The 23,737-nt window shown below is 47.1% G+C and overlaps 1 protein-coding gene across 1 annotated transcript in view; it reads left to right on the top strand.

Moving 5' to 3' along the window:
- Positions 1-5,764: 5,764 nt before the first annotated feature.
- CTNNA2 (catenin alpha 2) overlaps positions 5,765-23,737 on the top strand; it is a 2,858,593-nt gene continuing 2,840,620 nt past the window's right edge. Inside the window, exon 1 of the mRNA XM_078679035.1 lies at positions 5,765-6,027. The gene's annotated coding sequence lies outside the window, so the exon portion shown is untranslated. The remainder of the gene's footprint in view (positions 6,028-23,737) is intronic.

Raw genomic sequence — 23,737 nt, 5'->3', positions numbered from 1 at the left:
AGTCGGAGAGAGCCTTCCCGGACCACACTGTTTCTGATGGAGTGAAGTACAACCTACGTCCAAGAAAATAATTTTTTCTCTCATTTTTGAACTGGTTTGTTACCGTTCTGAGGTTTGTGAAAACGGAAGCCGGGAATATCAAGGGGGGGGATCAGTTCTGTCCAGTGTAGCGACACCCGTCTTGAATCTCGGAGAAGACACCAGCGGCAGCCTCAGTCCTCAGCACTAATTTTTATTTTTTCTAGTTTGATTTCTTGAAGTTTGTTCTTGTACTATGGCACCTATGACATCGAGAAAGAGCAGAATTTTGGGTGCAGTTCTCTTTGCTGCGACAATAGTGGTAATCGCGGTAATAGCTTGGACTATAGAAAGATTATTTCCTGCACGGGACTATTTACTGCCTACCACTCCAAGTCCTTCTGAACATTTCCATTTTACTTTACCTTATCATGAAGAAAGACATAGACAGACCTATTTGAATAATAGTTTCATTCAAATTCTGCATCATACGCATGACATGACGAACATGTCTAACTGCTGGGTATGTGGGATGTTGCCTGGACACCAAAAGAAAGGAGGAACTCCGCTTATTCCTCTTCCCTTTTCACACAATGGTTCATGTAATGCTTGGTATACTCTTCTTTTTACTCTAAGATGGCCAACAAAAGGTGGACTACTTTTCCGATTGAATAAACTTTGTTATAATGACCGAGATGGCTATCCACAAGCGGAAGGAACTAAATTCGAATGGGAAGAATATCGACCGGACAATGTATCTGCACCTCGTGTTTTCACCAATCAGAGACTTATAAATGCGTCTAATTTACACATGATTACAGTCATTAAGACGAAAGCAGATTTGTGTGTGCGAAATAAAGGAACAATTCCAGTAGGGAGAAGTGAATGTAATACTACTTTAACATTTGATGCACCCAATGGTATTTCTTTTGTGGCCTCACGAAATACTTATTTTATTTGTGGAAACAAGGGTTACCATCTTCTTCCTCTTGGGTGGTTAGGTACATGTTATATATCTTTTGTATTACCCCCTGTGTTTATTGCCCCACCTATGTATCACAATGATTTTGTGTTATATCATTATTTTCTATTGAATAGAGTTAAGAGAACATTGGACCTTGATAGTGTCGATCAAACTGACACTTCCTTACAGCAATATGTAGATTTTAATTTGGGTCTCTTCTCTTTTGTTGGTGCTGCTTTAAACAGCAGGAAGATAAGGCGGCTGACACATGTTGTGGAAGCTGTTGCTAATGAAACTGCTTCCGCTTTAGGGAATATAACTGAAGAACTTCAGATCACGAGAATTGTTACGCTTCAGAATAGAATGGTCTTAGACGTTGTGTTAGCTGATCGTGGGGGTGCATGTCGCATCATCGGAAGTAGTTGTTGCGTCTATATACCAGATAATTCGCCATCTGTATATGATGCCATTTCCAAATTACATAAAATAGCTGCTGAAATTCATACTTACAATGGTACTTGGACCTTTTCTGGTTGGTTCTGGACTCTGCTTAGTACATGGGGTTGGAAACTGTTAACGGTTCTATGTGTAATTATTGGGATGCTCTTCTTTTGTTGTTTATGTATCCAATGTGGTCCTACCTTATGTTCTATATGCATTACTGCCTGTGTTCCATCTAAAAGAGCTCTTGCTGCAAAGATACAAATGAGTAATGCCGAAATAAGGAAGATTATGATAATTGACATAAACGATGAACATCCAGATTACATCCATTATGAGGTAGCTTCAGCTAAATGCTAAAAGGGTCGTCTGTCGTAATTTGGCAGTATCTGAATTAGCATTTAGCTCAGCTACACGTTTCTCTTCTCTAAGTTGACTAAAAGTGCGGGAGCCATTTTGTATTCGCTGGCTTCCATTTTGTATGAGCATGCTGCCTCGTGGTCAGCACGTTTCTTCGTCCGTCCTCGATACCACTGGTCATTTACTCTGCCCGGCAACAGGCTATTTTTAGTACTGGTCAAGTATGCACATGCGCATTGTATACTGACTGGTCATCTCTCAGGAATGTCCTTTCAAACTGACCAATAGTGCTAAACTCCTCCCACATGTTGGCTGGGTTCCAAAAATGCCCTTATATGTACCTAAAGTTGTTTAAATGTATACCGCCTATTCTTTTTATTGCTGTTAAACTGTATAAAAGAGGTCGTACACCGATGTTCGGTGTGATACTTCTTGCATTGCCGAAGGGTGCTGTAGGATTGTACCACCACCCCATGGGGTCTTAATAAACTTGTCTCTTGTATTTTCAGTTTCCGTGCCAACTTCTGTTCAAGGTATTCGTAAGTTTAGCAGAGAATGTAGGCCTGAATGAACCCGACACCACAAAGTGTAAAACAATTGAAAACGATATAAATTAGCACAACCAGGAAAGATTGCAATTATAGTATGAACATACCTCTAGTCCATTTAAATTCGAGGAAATTCTGTCTTTCCGTGTGTGACAGGATGAAGAAAGAGGTATTGCAGTCGGTTTGCTGTATTCTTCGCGTTTAATGTACTTAAAATGGCCGCCACAGAAATTTTATTGGAAACAAGGCTTGGAACACATAGAATTGAGAGCTAAGATGGCCGCCACAATGGAAAACCCAAAACGAGGCTTGAACCTCATCTAATTGAGGCTTGAAACGCATGCAACGCTAGCAAACAAAGCGTCAGTCTCCTAGGTGATCCCAAGAATGGAGAGAGTGACGTCGGAGCTAGCGCAGTAGCTTAGCAACGATTACCGTTACCAATGCTCTCGTAATGCGCTCGTGCTAGAGCAAAAGTACTCACGATTTCGCCTAAACGGGCATCTTTTGGCAGAGTCAACCAAACACTCGCAGGATACAAAAGATGATGAAATCTGCACACGATGGGTTCTTTTCTTTTGAAGATCCTATGCTGTACACTGCTTCACTCACAAAAACGATGTCCAGAACGAGTCTTCAGAGATCGTTTCAAGTCTTCAGAATGATCACTGACCAGCTTCACAACGTCGCCAAAATTGTAGTAAATTGCTGGGAGACTTCATGTGTAGTAGAGCAGGTTTATTGCAAGAGATATACAGCAGGCATCTTCAATACAAGCTGGCCTGGCACAAACTGCCTCTACCTAGAATACTAGGAAGAGCCAGAGCCATCCACATTCTGGAATGTATGACACAGGTAAAATACAGAGTAAAACATAGAAATAAAGGTAGGATAAATATACAACAGAAACCCAAATCAGATGTGTGTCCGGATTGGGGTTAGGACACAATGCTTAAAGAAAAAATGTGTCATTGTGACATTGCCAAATTGATAAAACAAAGAGTGGATGCTGCACAAACAAAACACAAATGGAATTATGATGACACACATGTGGTGAAATGTGTTGAATTCCCAAAAAAATTACTGGGTTCTACTTAAACAACTTAAGAGAGTAAACAAGCATTTGCAATGTAGTAGGACTTGCATTTATGGGAGACCTATTGCATTGGAAACAGGAGTGCGGGCAGGGGAGGGCCGGTAGCGGCCAGAAGGCACGAGCGTGACCGGGAGTGCGCTGGAGGGGTGTGGGGGGTCCCAAGAAGTCACGGACTGGGGGGGACGGGAAGAAAATAGTGTTCGGAGTAAAGGGGCCAGTAACCATGGAAGGATACAAATGATGACATGGCCGTCATGGGGAGGGACTAACAAGCCTAAAACCAATTAGAAGGTAGCATTTAGGACCTCAGCCAATGAAAAAGATGGGCAGATAGTAGGCGGAGCTTCCAGAAAGCTTCCACGCTACACTGAATACTGCATGACTCGCAAAGCAGGCAGCGCATGCGCTGCAATGCTAGGCTCGACCTAAAAAGGGAGAATCAGTGTTTTCTGAACCTGTGGAGATTGAAAAAACTTCAAAAGGAGCAGTTTGGGGCAAGTGAAAGGTTGGTGGAGCAAAAGACTGCTAGTAAAATTGATGGCTGAGTAAGCAGTTGATATCGAAAACACAAATGTCAGGAATCTGAAAACTGGTTTAGCTTTGAAGACAGTAATTCTTCCTCTAATGTATATCAATCGGTTTCTGTTCCACAAATTTCTTCATCAAACACAAGTGGAAACACCACTGAGGGAGTTTCTGCAAGTATGACTCGTGAGAATTTTTCTTCAGATATTGCTAAAGAAATTGTTAACTATTCCTCTACTGAGCCTGATGGTAATGCTCGGTACACTCTAGAAGTTCTCCCAATGTTTCCATGTCTTATAAGTTTAAGGACTTTTATATGCATTAAATTAATTTTGTTGTTCTGTCTATATAAAGGTGAAGATGATGTAGCGTACGCATTAACACGATGTCTGTTTACATCAGTGTCACAAGTGTGATCACGAGCAGCATTGTTTATATTCATATGTGTATGTGTTTGACCCAAGCTCACGCCCCACCTTCCTTCTCCATGGCATCCACAGCCGAGCTTTCAGATGCGGTTTGGATTTCCCGGAGATTGGATCTGCAGGAAGTGGTCACCTGCTATTTCTACAATAAACTTCCTTCTTTGAAAATATCTTGCTGGCTCTTAGTGGTACTCACCCACTCAACACCCTGCCTGCAGTGCTTTATTTGTAAAATAATAGGTGCTGGTACCCAAAGCACTGCTAAGACACTCGCAGCTGGCACTATAAAATGTCAAGAGTTCAAATGGCAAAGGTACACAGCCCCGATTCCAACTCGGGTCTCTTTAATTCACTGCCAGGCATACCCTGACAAGTTATCTCACTCTTAAAGTAGTCTCCTTTCTCCCATTGTGGCGGATTTCTGTGTTTCTGTTCCTCCATCTTTTTGTTTTGTTTGTTTTTCCCTCTGTTGGCCTCGGGAAATGTGTGATGTGGCGAAATAAGTACGGGTGTCCCCCACCGGCTCAAATTAAGCACAACCTGTCGGTCTCTTTTCTTACTCTAGCACTGCCAGGGAGAGAGAGTAGGACATTTGAGGCTGCAGTTTCTCACGTGCACCCTTCCTCTCTGTCTGCCTTCTCTGCACGGGCTCCATTGTGCCAGATTCCACCTCAACCCTGACTCCCAATCATTGCTCGTCTTTCCTCGCGCTTCTTTATTATTCATCTGTGACCTCTCTTCCCTCCGGGCTGGTACTTGACTGAAGCTTCTTTCTCTCTGCCTCTGTCTCGCCTTCACACTCTACCTGTCTCGTCGCACTCCACCTGCCTTCTCTCTTTCGTGCCGCTCTTCCCCATCTCACCTCTCCACTGTAGTGTTACTCTGTCGCTAGTCTCTGCTCGGTCCCTCTGTTGCTCTTTGCCTTCTCTCCTCCTCTGCCTGCTCATCCTGACTGTCACCTCCTCTCCCCTGCCTCTCCAGCTTTGTAAAGCCGTTTCCATGCCCACCGGCCTGCGCATGCTCAGTACACACTCAATATTTGCAAGCAGTAGCATTTACACAGAGCACCTGACCTTCGGTTACTAGCCTCGTCCAGCACAGAACCACAGTCACAAAAACAGGCAGTGTTGTGCCCCCCTGATCCCGACCCTGTCCTCCTGCACCCACACACTGTCGGAGGGGGCAGCACCTCACTCTGTGCCATCCATCCCAGGGCACAGCCTCGCGCATCGTCCCTGCGCCCGGTGCGCACGCGCGCCTCGCCCCCCCCCCCCCCCCCCCCCCCTGTCACTCCATTGTATCACTGGTCCTCGCTCACTCTCTGCCAGAGGAGCTGGGTCAGCTCCTGCATCCGAGAGGAGAGGACGGTGGCAGCCGAGAGAGCCGGGGCGCGCAGGAGGAGCACGGGGGCGCGCGCACGAGGGGCACGCCAGAATACCCAGGGACGGGACCGGGCTGAAGGGTGGCACGGAGGGAACGCAGGGCGCACAGGGACACCGCTGAGCTTTGGGCATCACTCGAGCACCTTCCTGGGGAGTCTGCAGAGGACATACCTTGTGCAGGAGCACGCAGGGGAATAACACGCCTGCATTTGGAGAAGTGTTGCTGCTGGGACCCGCTTCACTGGGAGGAGAGTACCATCAGCGAGAGGTGAGTGCCTCAACTGCATCCCCCTTCCTCCCGGCATCCACCACCCGTCCATTGATGCTACACGGGATGAGGTTATTGCTGTGCGCCAGCCTTCTGCCCAGTCCATACTGCCTCCCAGCCCTCTCCATCCCTCGGCGGGGGTGGGCATGGCTCACGTGCAGTGGGTCCTGGCGCGGCGGGTGCAGGTGGACCGGGGTGCCCTCGCAGCGAGGGCAGCGTGTAGCCGTGCACCTGCCGCCGGGCTCTGTGGGTCCGCTGTGCCCCTCTGCCCAGTCTCTGGATGGGCACTGCCCTAGAGCAGCCAGCACTGGGGAGCGCAGCGGTGCCCGGGAGGAAGGCTTTCCTCACATCCTAGGCCTCGCCGGCAGCGGGAGAAGGGTTCAAGCTGATGGTGCCGGGAGCCGGCTGCGCTCACCCGCTGCCGGAGCCTCGTCAGCGGGCTGGGTGGGATGAGACAAAGAGCAGTGGAGCGACGCCTGCGCCGGGCTGCCTGCTCTATTAGTGCCTGCTCCGTGCAAAATTAAACGGTGCGGCGTATTCCCTTGATTCACGTGGCACGCTCTTTATCCACCTGCTCTTTAGTGCCTGCTATGCTGCCGCCTGCTTGCGGCTCCCCCTTCCCCCGACAACTACATTCTCACACTCTGTCCCCCTGCTGCTAGTTCTCTAGCGCCCGCTCCCCTACGCCTGCTCTTCTGTGATCCGTTCCCCTACTACCCTTTACTCTCTCTCATACTGCCAGCCTGTCTCCTGCTGTCTGCAGCCATGCCCATCTCCTGCCTGCAGCCCTGCCCATCTCCTGCCTGCAGCTCTGCCCATCTTCTGCCTGCAGTCCTGCCCATCTCCTGCCTGCAGCCCTGCCCACCTCCTGCCTGCAGCCCTGCCCACCACCTGCCTGCAGCCCTGCCCATCTCCTGCCCTCGTCTCCCCCATTCTTCACTCTAGGTACCTGTTCTCCCGCTGTCATCCTCTGACTTTCTGCTGCCGTCTACCTGGCGCCTGCCCCCTGGCTTCAGTTCTGATTTGGCACCCGTCCTTGGTTTCCAGTTCATCCCAGGTACCTGCCCCATCTTCAGTGCCCCTCATCTTCAGTTCATCCCAGGTACCTGCCCCTCGTCTTCGGTTCTTCCTGACACCTACTCCTGCTTTGGTTCACCCCGGGCACTTTCCCCTGTTTCCAACTATTCCCTGGCACCTGGCCCTCCTTCTTCGGTTCATCCCTGGTACTTGCCTCTGTTTTCAGCTGTGCCCTGGCACCTGCCCCTCGTCTTCAGCTCTTCCCTGGCACCTGCCCCTCGTCTTCAGCTCTTCCCTGGAACCTGCCTCTCGTCTTCAGCTCTTCCCTGGCACCTGCCCCTCGTCTTCAGCTCTTCCCTGGCACCTGCCCCTCATCTTTAACTATTCCCTGATACCTGCCCCGTCTTATGTTCTTCCCTGGCACCTACTCCTTCTTCGGTTCATCCCTAGCCCTTTCCCCTATCTACGGATATTCCCTTGTACAGTGGCACCTGCCCCTTCTCTTCGGTTCTACCCTGGCACATGCTCCTTCTTCGGTTCATCCCTAACAATTTATCCTGTTACGGCTATTCCCTGGCACCTGCCCCTCGTCTTCGCTTCTTCCCTGGCACCTGTCACTCGTATTCCTTCTTCCCTGGCACCTGTCACTCGTATTCCTTCTTCCCTGGCACCTGTCACTCGTATTCCTTCTTCCCTGGCACCTGTCACTCGTATTCCTTCTTCCCTGGCACCTGCCCCTCGTCTTCGCTTCTTCCCTGGCACCTGTCACTCGTATTCCTTCTTCCCTGGCACCTGTCACTCGTATTCCTTCTTCCCTGGCACCTGTCACTCGTATTCCTTCTTCCCTGGCACCTGTCACTCGTATTCCTTCTTCCCTGGCACCTGCCCCTCGTCTTCCTTCTTCCCTGGCACCTGCCCCTCGTCTTCCTTCTTCCCTGGCACCTGTCGCTCGTCTTCCTTCTTCCCTGGCACCTGTCGCTCGTCTTCCTTCTTCCCTGGCATCTTTCCTCCATATTCGGTTCTTCCCTGGTTCTTGCCCCCGCCATCGGTGCTTCTGCAGCCAAGCCCGGGCTCTCCTCTTGCAGTCTGTTGCCCGCTGCCACGTGTTCTCCTGCTGGTTGTTCTTGCTGCCTGCTCTTGACACCTGTTCTCCGGTTGTTTGGTCTCTGCTTCCTCCTCCCGTGACCCTTGGCACCCCCCTTACCCACGACTGATTGTTCTCTGTCCTCATTCTATCTTTTATCAGAGAGCTGCCCCCGCGCGACCCTTGTGTCCCCCTGCTGCTCATCCCCTGCCCTAATGCCCTCATCCACCTGCCCTACTGCCCCCTCCGTCTCCTTCTTGGGGTTTCCTAGTAACCTGCTCCCTGTGACTTCTTCCTACAAGCTGCATATTTTCCTGTTGCCTGCTCCCGCTCCCTACTCGCCCGCTGCGTTACCCTACTGCCTGCTCTTCTGCTCCCTTATCTAACTGCCCATGCTCCCTGGCACCGGCTCGTTTATGCTATGCTCTCATTTTACCAGCTGCCATTGTGCCTGCTGTCACTGCCTCCATACCACCAACGATCTGCCTTCTCTTGCCTCCAGCTCTGATGTCCTGCTGCCTACTCTGCCTGCTTTCTCCCTTGCTACCCCTCATCTCCTACCCTCCCCTTGTCTTCAATTACTGCCAACTGCCTTCTGTCCCCTCTTCCATTGCCTTCGCCCATGTTCATGATGCTGCTCGCTGGCACCTGCTGTCCTGTCGCACGTTCGCCTTCTACCTGTTCTGCTACTGCCTGCCCCCTTTCCTACTTTCTTCTCCTACTGCCTGCCCCTTTCCTACTTTCTTCTCCGACTTCCTACCTCCTTTTCTACTTTCTTCTCCTCCTGCCTGCCTCCTTTCCTACTTTCTTCTCCTACTGCCTGCTCCCTTTCTTACTTTCTTCTCCTACTGCCTGCCTCCTTTCCTACTTTCTTCTCCTACTGCCTGCTCCCTTTCTTACTTTCTTCTCCTACTGCCTGCCTCCTTTCATACTTTCTTCTCCTACTGCCTGCCCCCTTTCCTACTTTCTTCTCCGACTTCCTACCTCCTTTCCTACTTTCTACTCCTTCTGCCTGCCCCCTTTTCTACTTTCTTCTCCTCCTGCCTGCCTCCTTTCCTACTTTCTTCTCCTACTACCTGCTCCCTTTCTTACTCTCTTCTCCAACTGCCTGCCTCCTTTCATACTTTCTTCTCCTACTGCCTGCCCCCTTTCTTACTCTCTTCTCCTACTGCCTGCCTCCTTTTATACTTTCTTCTCCTACTGCCTGCCTCCTTTCCTACTTTCTTCTCATACTGCCTGCCTCCTTTCCTACTTTCTTCTCCTACTGCATGCTTCCTTATTGCCTTCTCCTGTCAGCTGCGCTTTGCTGCCTCGTCCCGTGGCCCACTGCATGTCCCTTGGCCCCTTCTCGATCAGGAGCGTAGCTTCCATAGGTGCAGCCGGTGCAGTGGCACCGGGCCCAGAGGCCTGAAGAGCACACTAAACTAAACCCTGATCACCTATTCTTGCTCTGCCCTCACCCACTGGCCCTGTGACCTCCACCCCTTGTTGCCCTCTCTGCCTTGTGTGCGCCCCCATTCAGCCCCTGCCGCGTGCTTTGACAGCGTGTGCAGCGTGCATTGACAGCGCGTGGTGTGGCGCACACAGAAGAGGCAGAGACCCGCCCCTGCTCTGGGGACTGTATGACCCGGGGAGGGCCGGGCCCCCCAGTGTCCCCGAGAGGGACATATTGGGCTCACTCTTTGGTATGGCGTTGCAAGTGACAGCTGGCGCGTGGCGCTGCTCGAACTCCCCGGCACGTGCGCCTGAGCGCGGGTTATTTAACTGGATATCAACTCAATTATTGAAGGCGGCTGTCACCGCCATGAAGGGGACCCTGCAACATGCACGGCCGCTAAAAGTATGTTTCATAACTTTTTTATGTCTGATTCTGTGCGGTGCCAGATGAAGGACTTGTGGGCGCGAGCGAGACATATTTTGGAGGCCTCAGTACAGAGCACATTGTGACCCGTTCTCTGCTAACTCAAGCCACGTGATGTCAAAGAATACTAAACTATATGTACATTTAGTAGGATCAGGTGAAAACAGTTGAAATATGGCTTACCCAGAATCCCATAAATCCGGAAGATGACAGAGACAGAGTCGGTAACAGAGAGAGGGAGAGATGTTTAGACAGGGGCAATGGGACGGAGCCAGTGATAGAGAGAGGAGGAGATGTTTAGACAGAGCAATAGAATAGACACGCTGTTGGGAAGGGTGTGTGTGTGTGTGTGTGGGGGGGGGGGGGGGGGTTGCTTGAAAGTGCAATCAATAAATAAAGATGTCTTTAAATTCTGTATTTAGTTTGACACATTTCCTGGCCTCAAAGACAGAGGTCAAACCTCAGCGTATGTCTTCTGACAAATTGCTACTTATTTTTGAATTTGGCGATTGGTGTTTACACATTTCTCTCACTTTGCAGTCTGGGAAAGAAAAGTAAAGTGAATTATGTGACAATCTCGCTGGGGTACAAAGAGTGAAAGGCTGTTGGATTTTTTTTTTTGTAACATAATACAAATTGTAATTTTGTGTAAATTAACTGTTCACATTCAGTAGTTCGGAAGGCACAAATAAAGTACATTTTGTGTGCAAATCTGAAGTGTGATGGAAACAAAGATTTTAACAGGGTCCAAACAAATCAAGAAACTTTACTTGGTGATCCACACATGATAAATATTCACCGAACCCTGAGGCATATTATCAAGCAGGGCGCCGTTTTCGGCGATAATTCTATTGCCCTAATCTCAAGCTGTCGCTAACGTATGTTAGCGACAGCTTTTAGGCGATAGCGAGCGATTTGGTGCCCGCTTTGTATGTCAGCGATGTTTATCGCTAGTGACATGCAAAGTAGGCGTACCCAACCAGTTAGCGACTGAAAGCAGTCGCTAACGTCGCTATCGCCTATTAGCAAGGCAGGCGTAGCGATGGAAATATTCGCGCTAAGCACAAATATCTCTAAATACTAACACCTGCCCAGACCAGTTCTTAGCCATGTTATCCAATGGGAGGTGGATAACATGGCTAAGAGCATTTCGTCGCTAATGCGTGAATATCGCTGTATTCACGTATTTCGCCGCTATCTCTGGATATTTTAGCACAATGGAGAAAAACGTTGCTAATAGCATGTTTTCTCCAGTAACATATCCAGCGATAAAAAAAATGCGCTAAGCCCATTTTGCGATAAATATCGCTATTCCTTGGTAGTATGCACCCCTGATTTCCATACTTCATCATTTGCGTGTAAAATAGTTTTATCAGTAAAACTGTGTCTTTGCAAATGTAGTGGCGATTTAAATGGAAACATCCTGACTGTAAATGACAGTGCGCTACCACAGTATGCTTTAGTTAAATTAAAAAAATGAAGGCCTCATCCTTTAGTGCAAGGTGGGTCGTAAAAGTTTGTTGTTCTAAAAACAAGTTTGAGAAGCACTGAATAGAGAGAGATGAAAGAAAGATCACTTTCTTCCCAGGGGGCCCCTGCAAGAAAGGGACCCTGGCCAATGGCTAACTTTGCCTACTCCTTAAAAAGACGCTGCTTTTGTGAACCTATCGCTTACCACCGCAGCATGGCACACCGCAAGCCTGTGCACCACTGGAAAGAGTCTCTTTGTATGTGTAGCTTATGCACTGAGAGGGCGGGGGGGGGCCTTGTCCTTCCTCTGTGATCTGCCCCCCCCCCAGCCAGGGAAGCCTTGTCCCGTCCCACCGGATCCATGTATAGGTTGCTGTTGGGATTACAATGTCCTTGTTTTGTTTATCCTCTTGATAAACATAGATGCACGCAGTCACCAAATCTCGTAGACAAACACACACATCCAGGGAACATAATTAGCTGGTTTTAACGAGCTACACGGTGCTCTTTGTGGTCTGTTGACAGAAGCAAACCACAGAGCGCGCCGCGTCCGACGGGATGTGTTAAGTGAGAACACGCAGTTGCTAGGCACCGGCAAACAATATTGCCTCTTTTTCGAACTTATTTAAGCCTATCACCTCCTTCCCACAAAGCCGACCACTCCAACAATATCTCTACCTCTCTCTTTAACTGGCTCCTGTTTGCTTGTCTCAGCCTATCATTTCTATTGGTGTCTTTATCTTCTTTTTCCTTTATTTCCCCCCTCTCCATGTTCTTCCCCTGCTCCTTCCTCTCTTTCTTTCCATCTTTATCTCACTTTCCATGCCTAGCTCTCTCTATCACACGACCCCCGCCTCTATTCGCTCTCTACATCCCACTCTGTCTCATTCTCTGGCTGTCTCTCTCTCTCACACTCAACCTGCTGGTCTAAATTTTCAGTTTATTTCTCCCCCTCTCCATGCTCCCTCCTCATGTTTTCTTTATCTTTATCTCTCTAGCCACGCCTCTCGCTTGGCCTCTTCAGATTTCTTTCTTTCTTTCTTTGTTTCTTTCTTTGTTTCTTTCTTTCTTTCTTTCTTTCTCTCTTTCTTTCTTTTCCATCTCACTTATTTATTTCCACTTTATAGATAACTTGCCAAACCATTCTTCTCTGATCAGATCTGATATATTTAAGTACATTACAATATTTAAGTACATTACATCCTTCACTAACTTCAAGGATCAGTCAGTGAATGGGACCCAGGGTGTCATGTTGTGGATATGGAAGGGGGAAGCGTGGGGTATCAGTGAACATATGTTGTGTGATCAGTTTGTCGTTTGAGTGCCTACAGCAGTCATGCCTTGATGCCCTTGGGCTAAGTTGCGCGGTATAAATTCCCTATCATCATCATCATCATCATCATCATCATCATCATCATGTGTTGGCACCAAGTGGTGTGTAGTAATGTGCTGTGTAGTGCATGAGGAATTCTAGCATTTGGCTCAGTGTAGGTGTAAGTGAGGTGAGAGAGGTCTGTGCATGCTTTGCAAGAATGTTGAAGTCGAGTTTATGAGATTAGGGGGCAGATGTATCAAGATACCATTTTGCGATTCTCAAATAGCGATTTTTAAGGAATCGCTATTTGAGAAGTGCAAAATGGTATGTATGTAGAAAATCGCTATTTTTTAGCGATTTCTTAAAATTCCTTAATTTCGATTAGCAAATTGCTAATCGCAATTAAGGAATAATTTCCCATTCATTTCTATGGGCCAGGAGGCCCATAGGAATGAATGTAAAATTATTCTCAATTTGCGATTAGCAATTTGCTAATCGCAAATTGAGAATAATTTCAAGGGTGCAAGGGTGTCTTAAGGACACCCTGCTGCACCCCTGAATTTCACATGTGTGCGCATATGGCGCACATTCATGCCCTAAGGGCATGTATGAGCGTCATATGGCACCTTTAGAATTTTAAAAAAGTGCATTTTGAGAAGAATTCGCAAATTACCACCAACTACAAGTTGGTGGTAATTTGCGAATTCTTAGTCAAAAATCGCAACACTGAAATGCTTAATACATTTCAATTAAGAAATCGCAATTTGCCATTTCTTAAAAGCCTCGCAATATTAAGGAATCGCAAAATTTGCAATTCCTTGTTATTGCGAGGCTTTTTGCATGATACATTCCAAATCCCGTTTTTTTGTCGCAAACGCTGCTATTTTGCGAATCGCAGCGTTTGCGACAAAAAACGGATGATACATCTGCCCCTAGGTATCTATATAGCCCTGGAGGAGCTTGGGAACAACCCGGCTAAACAGAACATGTACAACAATATGTAACTTAGAAAACATTCGTAGGCTGCAGGATCGTCCTCAGGAGAGATGTCTGTCATCTGGGCGCCCAGAGGTGTCTTGTCATGATGCGGTACAAAAAAATGACAGTTTAAAAATGGGTGTAAAGTCAATTTATAGTCCTTGGTACTTGAGCGGGTGGTCTTGTGAAAGTCCTTTTGAAAGCTTTGATCGAAGGGGTGGTGGACCACAGCAATGATGGTCCACGTGCAGCTCGATCGCAGACCTGCAGGATAAGAGCTGTGTTTTGTTGATTAGCTTGGAAATAACACATGGCTAGGCAGTTGTTTGGAAAATTCCTGCGTTTACATTTTTCCGAAACACTTGATGGTTTTACTGTGGGTGAATTTCCCTAATGGGTTATTGGAAGGAGGTGCTAGGATTTTCAGGGAATGGTTAGTTGTAGGCTGATTTTAATGCTGTTTGTATTTTGGTTACCCCCTCTCCTTGCTACAGTGGGGACAGTACTCTTCCTTGGTGGGCTGCTCTGTATAAAGGTGTGATGTTTTAACCCCTTAAATACTGATGACGACCCCCGGCCGCCATGGATCACGGTGGGCGTGTGCTGATGACGGCTGGGGGCCGTCATGATCACGCCCACTCTTCAAAACGGCCGCACAGTGTGAAAATTCGCGCTGCATGCAAGGGGTTAATCAGTGCAGAGGCGTCTTTTCGACCTGCTTGTGCTGCTTGCAGTTGTGTAGCGGAAGGGCATGCTTGATTTTTAGGCCAATATTTCTGTTGACCCGTGCATGTCCCTTCCTTCCTTCCCTCTCCACGTGGTTTGGAATGTGGTTTTCTCTAATTGGGTTGAGCTGCTGCTTGCTCTTCTGGAAGGGTTGAGAATTTTGGGCTGTTTTTAGGCTACTCTGTTCGGGTTCCAGTGTGTGTTTACCTATGATCTGGTCGTTGCTAATTTAACAAGTGATACCGGAGGTGGTTGGAGGGTTTGTTCATGGAACCCGTAAGGCCCTGCAGGGAAATGGCTGGAATTGTGTTCATCTGCTGCGCTTTTCGATGAGAGTGGGGGTCTCATTGTGGACTCTATGTGCTCAGCCTTATGTGGGTAATGCTAATGAACTTTATGGATTTGTCCTATGTACTGGGGTCATGTGAATTGGGTTTCTGTGGAGTTTAGAAGACATCATTGCCCTACATCTGTTGAACCCAGATCCTGATGCCGGAGCATTCACATTATTTTGGAACTAAGGAAGGGCCTCCACTTAGTGAAAACCCTTAGGTTGGCGAGACGTCCATAGCCCACCCAAAGTTGGACTTGACTGAGCGGTCCTGGGTGCCTATTTTAATGTATGAGTTGGGGGTCCACCCTACACCCTTGTCAATCTGTTCTCCCTGGGGCATAATCGTCTAACCCCGCCCTACATGACCAACAGCAGTAGGAGCCCAAAGCCCCTGCGGGCAACCGGATGGCAAACTCAAGAGTGGATTTGCGGTCAGCCGAGTATGTGGCGGCTTACACAAATGTTGCGGATATTGGTCAGGAAATGTGTCTGCATGGTAGTGTGAGGGAGATGCGCCCTGTTAGGGGGCGATTTTGCTAATATGTGTTCATGTTTTGCCATTGTATAAAGGCATTGCCTCCCCAGTCAGTTACCCCTCCCTGCCGTGGCTGTGGCCCGGTTTTTGTTGGGATGGGTTCCCTGCTTGCTGCGGTGACTGTTGCCACGCACTAGGCCAGTCTTCCGGTCTCTGCTGATTAAAGATGATACAACATTGCTGTAGGCTTGATTTTGTGGATGGATATTCTGTGTGGGCTTTCCTGGGATTATGCCTTTCTGATTGTGGTACATTATCAGATGGCACCGGTTATCCATGTGGCCCCTTCTGTGACAATAGTAGAACCCTATGAGGCTGGTTTGGATCAAACCTCCCTGACCTCAGCCGCTAGGGCTGGGCAGATACCCTCTGAAGTCCATAACTGGAGTTCGGTGTTTATAAGCGGCACTGTGGGGATTCGGCTCAGTAGAACACTGTGCCACTCTGCTCCCTGATGAGGCTGTTGAGCAGACTTTTAATGTCACCTCTGGCTAAGTTTATACCCAGAGTGTTCTTCTCAAAGGATGAGATCCATTTTCTTGCCCAGTCCATCAATGGGGGAAGTTTGTTCATGAGGAAAAATTCTGGCACACTCTCTCTGTTTTCCCCTAAGTAGAGCTCCCATTGTCTCAGGCATCCCTGCATGTAGGGTTAGTTCCATTTCTGCCCCACTCCATGCTGAATGCAGTCCTCCACAACAGCCATGTCCTCAGGATCAAAGGATCACCCCTCTGGCCACAGTCAATCATACTGGCCCTTCATTTCAGTCCAGCAGGCCATTAGATGGCAGAAAGGTTGTGCGAAAGCCTCACCTTCTTCTCTGAATACTATTGCTCAAGGGGTTGGTCTCGCTGATCGGCGGATTCAGGGGGAGAGACGGACATTCTCGTCGTCTCCTTGTGCAAGGGTGCCACGCTGGTTCTCTGTGTCTCAATTGTATTCCAGTCAGGCTTTCCTGACTACTTTTTTTCTGGTTAGCTCCTTTCCTACACCAACCACCAGGTGATGTGTGTGTTTTTGTGAGCGTTCCTTCCTTGTGACTCTTCCCTGCTTAGCCCTGGTTCCTTGCATGCAGGGAAGGGGTAGTGGTTCTCTCTCCTTGCTGGTTTTCCCAGGTTGGACCGCCATATCTTCTATCCTTAGCTAACACCTTTCATCTAACTCCCAGCTCGGTTGCCTCTTTCACTCAGTGCTGCTTGCTGTTCTTCTAGGCAATTGTTTTTCCTTCAATTCACTGCCTGATGCTTCCTCCGCACCATTGGCATGCCTTGGAGGAGTATAACCCTCAGCTCCCCCTTTGGAGTCAGATTATGAAGGACTGGGCTCCCTGTCCTCCCCTCCACTGGTGGAATCTTCATCCATGAGGTCCATAAACTTCCCTCTGATCTTAGGGAACCCTGTGGGGCAATCAGGAGAATGCGTTCCCCATTCAGTAGTTTGGACCCGAAGAGACGCAACTGATGGGTGGAGGGGTCAAACCGAGAGGGAGCCTGGCAGTGAACTTAGCCGGAGCTGACTACGTCTGGGTTGGTTGGTCCCTCCCTCAGGTCTTGTGGCTTGCTGCCACGGGGAAGTTCCACCAACCCCCTTGACCGATGGACTGGTGTAACCCAGCACAGGGGCGGCTGTGATGGCTGGCATCTGTGAGAGCACATCCCTGCCAGTGTATGGTGGGGGTGGTGCAGATGCCTTGCTTACGGCCTCGGGATAGTCTTGTAGGATGGGGCCACCTTAAAGATGGCCCATGGTTGTAGTAGGTCCTCTCGATTAGCCTTTTTCCGTCCTGCATACCTGGTCTGTATGTGCGTCTTGGTGTGTTCTAATGTGTTTGTATCAAATGTTCACATCTCAGACCAGGTAAATGCTTTCGCTTTGGTATGGGCATGCCACTTGTGGCAATGTTTTCTTAATTTACAGGCCTGTGTGGGCAACCTAGCTTCCATAAGGTCGAGTGGAGTCTCCAAGATGGATTTAGAGAACTCGTTTTAAAGAACTTACTGCATTTTTGATCATCTCAAGATTTTTTAAATGATTATGGATTCCAGTATAATTGTGGGTAAAACTGTGTACACGGGTGGCACCGAAAACATCTACTGGTTACAAGCTCTATAAATGTGCTTCATTGAGTAAACAAACACTTAACAATAAACAAAGGCAAATGCAATGAAACAGTAGCAACCTGTAACAAAGGGCAATTGTTAAGTCAGAACAGTGCGAGCTGATTTGTTCCAGTCAACTAGCAAATGTGAATTTTGATTTGGGAAGAAATGGTTATTATTTCATAAAGCATAGACTCACTAACATGACATAACATTTAAATATGAAGCAAATTGCACCAAAATATCAATACACGTATAAATGGAAAAATCTAAAAGAGACTAAAAGAGAAAATATGATTATTTTGTCCAAAAAAACCTTAGCCCTCCCTAGCGCCTACAGCCCAATAGGAGGGAATGCACCATCTAATACACAGAGTTAAGTGAACCTGATAGTCTGTCACCATTTGCTCGGTGGACAAAAAGAATTCTGATTTGTATGGAGAAAAAGTAATAACCTGACAATTATCGACTCTGTTTCGCTAGACACAAGCTACGCATTATTCACCAAGGTCTGAATTTTTCCCTAATGTCCACATTTTTACCCTATATAACAACCAGGTGTAATGCATAGCAACTGCCTAACTGCCAGCGGTCCAAGCAAATAAGACCTCTCACTTCTTTTAGATACTACCAGTAAAAAAGAAACCCCATGAAAGCACAAAAAACTCTTTGAGACTAAAAAAGAAGATTGAAACACTGGCTCTAGATTACACCCAGAGCCTATGTGTACCTCTGTACCACACCAAGGGCTTCAAGCGGTCCCATCTGACACCCAGAGACAAGCAAACCTGTGCATCATGCCCAATATTCCAAGCTGTCCCTATCTGACAACCATAGACAAGCGAACATCTGTATCATGCCAACTGGCCCAGGCGATCCCTATCTGACACCCAGAGGCAAGCGTACCCTGTGTTCTTCACAGTGGTCCCAATTCTGTAGGCAACTTCACCCTCTCTAGCTTGCTGACTAGGGGAAATTCAAAGGTGATTTACTCGCTTGTCCTAGTTTGCCACACTCCACATACTGGGCCTAAGGATCAGATGAAGTCTGTTCCCCTGTGATGGCTGTCTCCAGACGAACCTCAGCTATACAGATTCAGTAGAACTTCTTATCAAATATGGCATCTGCTCACCATCTTGTTTGCGCAGGGGTACTTGTCCTTCAGCAGCAGTCGGGCTTGATAAACCATCTCTCTTGACTGGCTCGCAAAATGTTGTTTGAATATGATTTTACACTAAATAAATGAAAAGACAAGAGGTATTTGTCTAAACAGGAAAAAGTTGCTTCTAATGAAACACATCGACCCTGAGAGCGTCGACCGAGGCGCATCTGAAGACAGTCTCAAAGTACAGAAGTACAAAGCAGCTATATATACAGTTTGTGGGTAGAATGAAACACGTTGGAATTCCTTGAAAGGCGTCATAGTCATTGTTAACAATTTTGGTCATGTGATAAGGGACACAGATGACTCTTGACCTCGGGGAGAGCTAGTGTTGGCCAGTGTGTATACATCCAGATGTCTAGCGGGGGGAAGTGCTTGATCACCTTGTGTGGTGTGTATGTTGTGTCCTGCTTGGCTGAGTGTTTCTATCTGCATGTGGCAACTAGCTTTGAGGAATTTTAGGGGAACACACAACTCTGGCAAAATGTGTTTTATTGGGGTCAACTTCCTTGGACCTCTGTTTGTGGTGTAACTGTCTATCTGTGAGAATGATCAGGTTTTGCCCTGGGTGCGCGTTTGTCTTAGGGCTAAGTGAGACCCCACCAGTGACCTGTCAATCGATAACCATGGGTTGGGGTTGCAGGGCCTATCTGATCACATATCTTCGACTTGGAGTTGATGGGAGGGTGACCATGGGTGAATTCAACAGCAATGATATGAGTTTGTTATAGCTACTACGAATAATGTGGCAGCCATTGATATCATGTTTACCGACATCATCAATGTTGTGCGTACAGTTGTCAAAGCGTACATTGATATGGTCTTTACTGATATTGTGTTTGTTAGGCATGTCTTGATCATGGCGTATATTGACATTGTTTCTACTGGTATCAACATTGTTATGCGTGTATGAATTATGACATACATTGACATTGCATTTATTAGTATTGACATTGTTATGTGGGCATAGGTAATGGCATACGTTGACATTGCTTTTATTGGTATTGCTGTTCTCGGGCCTGCACACATCATGGTATACCTCAACATCATATTCACTCATCCTAACAGGACATTTCTACATGTTTTAGGGATTAGAAACAATACACTGGGCTCTGCCACAGTGTGCAAAGTCTGTAGACTACCAAGAAAATTCAGCAAAAATTGGGGGTGACAATGTAAAAAAGGGGCATTTTCTCACACATGATTCTTATATGTAATCTGCTTCCTTTAAGAAATTCTCTTTTTTAATTCTGGGCACTTTGAGTGTAGAAATAAATGTCCATTCACTCATTTATTACTACCCTGCAAAGGTTAAGTTTTATGTTACCACCACAGTACAGTTAAGATTCACAGGAAAACATTGCTTACCACCATACAAATTGTATGTTACAATGACTTTACACAGCAAATCAACTCCAGTAATAGTTGGAAGACCACTTCAGTTTTATTTTATTTCATCACACTCATGATTCATGTTCCTCCCTACCATCAACAATGGTAATAATTCCATATTATACTCTGCACACATGCATATATCCTCTATATATCACTAAACATAAAAAACTTTGGAAGACACACCATATATATCATATATGATCTATGTTATGTTACAGGGGCTTTTAGAGCACACAGCGCCCCAATAACAGGGCTTCCCAGTGCTGAACCCTGAGGACATAGTAGCTGAAACTGTAAACACCAAATGGGGGAGGGGAGGCTAGATGGAAAAGAACCATGTCTTAAGAGATTTGCTAAAAAGCAGATGATTCTGGATGTTCTTCATTGAGAGAGGCAGTGAGCTCCAGAGAAAAGGCCCCAGAGCATGGAAGGAGTGGCCTCTGGCTCTTACTATCCTAACTCAGGGAACAGTGGCCACGTTGAGGTCGGTTGAGCCTAAGTGTCATGAGGGCAGTTATGGTGATATGAGGTTGTGCAGAGTAGAAGCCTCATGGGAGTTCAGGGTCTTATGGGTGATGCACAGGATCTTAAAGTAAATGTGCTTGTCCACAAGGACCCAATGAAGCTTACAGGGAAGGCTGGAGGTGGACCAACATTTGAGGAAGGAGAATACAGTCTAGCTGTGGCAGTTTGGGCCAGCTGGAGTTTCTTTGTGACAGATTTGTTGGCTCCTAGATACAGAATGCTGCAGTAATCTGACCATGACAAAATTACTGCCCGAATGATGGTTTGTCAGGTATGTAGGTCACAAAGGTCCAGGATGCATTTAAAGCTTCTCACGAGCACAAAGCAAGTGCTAGCTACAGATTTGGCTTGGGCCACAAAGGCCAAGGTGTTATCCATTCAGACTTATAGGTTTTTTATGGATGCCTTGGGCTTAGTGGGAGGCCCAAGGGAAGTAGGCGACCAGTGGTCACCCTAGAAATGCGAATATTTGCCTGATAAAAGTATTTCTGTTTTTTTCACATTGATGCATAGACAGTTGTTGTTCCTCCACTCGGCAACAGCAAACATTCCTTACAGCTGGCCATGTGGTGCATTGAATTTTCAGACAGTGAAAGAATGTGTATTATCTGCATACAATACTAATGTTACTGATAAAGTGGGCCCTGATGACTGCATTGTTGTAAGCTTCAGAAGTCCTCAGAGAGTTGCACAGATTCTGTCTATCTTTAGGTTTAACCCCTTAAGGAGGCCTGACATTGAAATACTCCAATTTGGATATTTTTATTCACCTAAGAGCGTGGGTTTTTGTCAGCATACTCTGAATGGTACATCCCGGAGAGTGGAGCAAGAATCTTGCCACAATACTGTTGGTAATCCAGCTTAGTAACAGATTTGCCCCTTTGTCCGAGCTCAATGAGCAGGACTGACTCCTAGTTGTACATGCAAGCAGGGAGGAGGCTTCTAAGGAGAAAGATGCTGAGATGTTTAATACACTGTGTATATATTTATTTTTTGTTTGAGTTTTATATAGTTTTTACTAGACTCGAAGATATCGGGTATCAGAGCGCTTTACCTGAGCGTCAGTTCCATTACACATAGACACATTCATTTTTGTTAGGCACGGGGGATTAAGTGATTTGCTCAGAATCACAGGATGTTGAGCGTCGCTGCCAAGACTTGAACCTGGTTCCCCAGCTTCGAGGTCAACCGCCCTAGCCGTAAGGCTATATCCTCTCCCCTTATATTTTGCTGGAATGTGGCAGGGGTAAGGTCCTTATTAGTTGACAAATGTGAGATCAACTTTCTGAACTTTCTGAAATCCTTTTGGATTATCTGTCTTCAAGAGAGCTGGGATATTTCAGAGGTCACATTTTTGATGGGTGTGTTGCCTATCATGCTCATCGGATACCTTTCGGTACAAAAGGGGGTGGTGATGGACGGAGCATCAGAACCAATCAAACACTCACACCCAGTCAACAGATCTGGGTTTAATCCATCACCGTTCTTTAGCCCACTGTGCCACCCCAGTTCAGACATGGCCATATGCAAATCAGTCTGACCCTGTGCCTCATGGGAACAGTCCAGCCCGAACTGCCAAGCCATGCCTTCCCTGGACCGGAAACATGCTTCCTAGGACCAGTTTCTGGCATTTCAGCTGTCTTCAGCCAGGCTTGCTTGAATCCAGTGTCAAAGTGAGCAAGGGACTCACGTCTGAGCATACCCTGCCAACTTATGGTGAACAAAACGGTACAAAAGGGGGTGGTGATGGACGGAGCATCTGAACCAATCAAACACTCACACCCAGTCAACAGATCTGGGTTTAATCCATCACCGTTCTTTAGCCCACTCTGCCACCCCAGTTCAGACATGGCCATTTGCAAATCAGTCTGACCCTGTGCCTCATGGGAACAGTCCAGCCCAAACTGCCATGCCTTCCCTGGACCGGAAACAAGCTTCCTAGGACTGGTTTCTGGCATTTCATCCATCTTCAGCCAGGCTTGCTTGAATCCAGTGGCAAAGTGAGCAAGGGACTCACGTCTGAGCATACCCTGCCAACTTATGGTGAACAAAACGGTACAAAAGGGGGTGGTGATGGACGGAGCATCTGAACCAATCAAACACTCACACCCAGTCAACAGATCTGGGTTTAATCCATCACCGTTCTTTAGCCCACTCTGCCACCCCAGTTCAGACATGGCCATTTGCAAATCAGTCTGACCCTGTGCCTCATGGGAACAGTCCAGCCCAAACTGCCATGCCTTCCCTGGACCGGAAACAAGCTTCCTAGGACTGGTTTCTGGCATTTCATCCATCTTCAGCCAGGCTTGCTTGAATCCAGTGGCAAAGTGAGCAAGGGACTCACGTCTGAGCATACCCTGCCAACTTATGGTGAACAAAACGGTACAAAAGGGGGTGGTGATGGACGGAGCATCTGAACCAATCAAACACTCACACCCAGTCAACAGATCTGGGTTTAATCCATCACTGTTCTTTAGCCCACTCTGCCACCCCAGTTCCCATAAGGCACAGGGTCAGACTGATTTGCATATGGCCATGTCTGAACTGGGGTGGCAGCGTGGGCTAAAGAACGGTGATGGATTAAACCCAGATCTGTTGACTGGGTGTGAGTGTTTGATTGGTTCAGATGCTCCGTCTATCACCACCCCCTTTTGTACCGCATCTGATACCTTTGGCACATGGTAGTGGCAAGGGAGGGCTGGTGACATTTGTGAGATTAGGATTAGGGTGTCACATGGAGATAGTCCCTCACAAGCTGGTAAATGTTCTAGGTGTCCTCCTAACTTTTCCTCATAAAATGTATGTGTTAGTAATTAATGTCTATAAATCATTTACATCAGGAGAATCCTTAGAGATAGAACTAAAAGTGTTTATAGGAGGCTTTCTTCTGACTCAGACCATTTTACCAATGATTGTGTTAATGGGGGATTTTACCTTACACCCTTGCTCATTATGTGGTTCTGATATAGGGAAGGCGGATCTTCTTACTGAGTTAAAGCAGGCCCATTTTGCCCACTCCCATCAAATAGATGTTTTAAATAACTTGCTGTCAGAATATAACCTTATTAATGATTTGTCTAAATAGAATTATAACTCCTCCTATGATGCTTTTTATTTATATATCGACCTGTCTCCTATCTCTTCTTACTAAAATTAGTACATAATGGGATGCCCGTAGTGACCATAAACCCCTTTTAGCAGATTTTAGA

Source organism: Lissotriton helveticus, chromosome 2_2 (genome assembly GCF_964261635.1).
Source record: "Lissotriton helveticus chromosome 2_2, aLisHel1.1, whole genome shotgun sequence".
Lineage (NCBI taxonomy): Eukaryota > Metazoa > Chordata > Amphibia > Caudata > Salamandridae > Lissotriton > Lissotriton helveticus.
This window is presented reverse-complemented; position numbering and strand designations above follow the sequence as displayed.